Source organism: Hyperoodon ampullatus (assembly GCF_949752795.1).
Source record: "Hyperoodon ampullatus genome assembly, chromosome: 18".
NCBI classification, from domain to species: domain Eukaryota; kingdom Metazoa; phylum Chordata; class Mammalia; order Artiodactyla; family Ziphiidae; genus Hyperoodon; species Hyperoodon ampullatus.
The window spans coordinates 50,587,732-50,589,327 of NC_136931.1; positions in this window are offsets into that span (position 1 = coordinate 50,587,732).

Below are 1,596 nucleotides of genomic sequence, written 5' to 3' on the forward strand. Positions count from 1 at the left end.
GCTCCAAGGGACTGTGTGTCCCTGGACGGTGGGTGGGCCCAGACTTCTGGGTGTCAGTTTTGGGTGTAGGCATGGATTGCTGTAGGTGACGTTAACGGGTGTGAGTGTGGCTGTGTGAATCAGGCCGTGTGCCTCAAGGTAAGGCGGAGGGTGAAGGGGGTCCCCTGTCCTCCTTGCACATCCCTTGGAAGAAGGAGCAGGAGTTGGGGATGAAGTCGAAGCTGAATTGATTGCTGTTCTTAGTCTGGGGTCAGCCATATGGTCAGGCCTAGTACCCTGTGTGGGCGGAGGCTGGGACCTACTCGGGGCGGGGCTAAGGCTACAGAACTGGGAACCTTAAGAATGAAACTGCTTTGAGAGACGGGGTCCCCGGAGGGGGGACAAACGTGAAAGGGGTAGGGTTTGGGATCCTAAGTGTGGGGCCTTGGCCCAATTCTTATGGGAAAGGGTGTGGCCTGAAACTCAGAGAAGGGGGCAACTAGGGGGCAGGCTCTGAAGCTCTGATGCCTTTGGGAGCAGAGAGGTGAGGTTTGTAATTCTGAGGAAAGAGGGTGGGGCCTTGAATTTATAATGAAAGGGCGGGGCTGGGCTTGAGACCCTCTGAATTGGAAGGTTGTGAGCAGAGCTAGGAGCCTAGAACCCACTAAAGCGGGTGCGGGTGGGGACTAAGGCCACTTGTGACTTGGGGGTCCTAATGGTAGAGGTCCCTAGGAAGAGAGGGGACTGGAATTCTTTAAGGAGAAAGTCTGCAATTCTGGGAGTTGGAGGGGTGCGCTTGGGAGCCTTTAAATATTCAGGCAGGGAGGGGGCTGTGGTACCCTCTAGGGGTGGTGGTGAAGAGGGGTGCAAATAGGAGAGCAGAGCCGGGAGCCCTGTGGGAGTGGAGTCTGTGGGTCAGGGGCGGAGCCTGGGTCCTCTGAGGGGCAGAGGCTACAGCCTTCTGAGGAACAAGCTATTGTTTGTTGAGCCTGGAACCCCTGAAACACAGGGCTTTGAGAAGGGACAAATCCTTTGGGAAGGTCCAGAGTGGGCCTGGGATTCTCAGAGGGGCCGGACCTGGAGCTCAGTGCAGGATTAGGATTGGCGTTCTGCCCCCAGAATGCCAAGTCTCTCACGTGAGAAGTAGGCACCTGTGGGGTCTGCCAGAATTTATGCCAGTCGAGGAGCAAATTCTGATGGACTTCTCCCAGGACTGTGAACCAGGGGATGAGGTCTTCCAGTGGGAATCTAGTTTAGGGGAATCTGCCCACCGCCTGCGCGTCGACTGGGAGGAGTCCCAGCAACTCCACACTTGAGGCCTCTCCTTTATAACGGGGTTCACTGAGCCAGTACCCCCTACAGCACTGAAAATTTCTGGTCCCCGAAGCCCCATGCCAGGCACCTGTCTATTTAACCCCTCCCCTCTCGCCTCCTGATTGGTCGCGCGGGCAGCGCCCCCTGGCGGAACCGGGCTCTGATTGGAGGGAAGTTCGCAGCCTGAGACTGGGACTGTGGAGAAAATGAGTCGGCCTCGGGCGGGGGCGGGAGGCGGGGCCGCGCCAAGACTGACCCGCTGGACAGACTGGCCGCCTGGAGCGCGACTCCACGCCGGACACG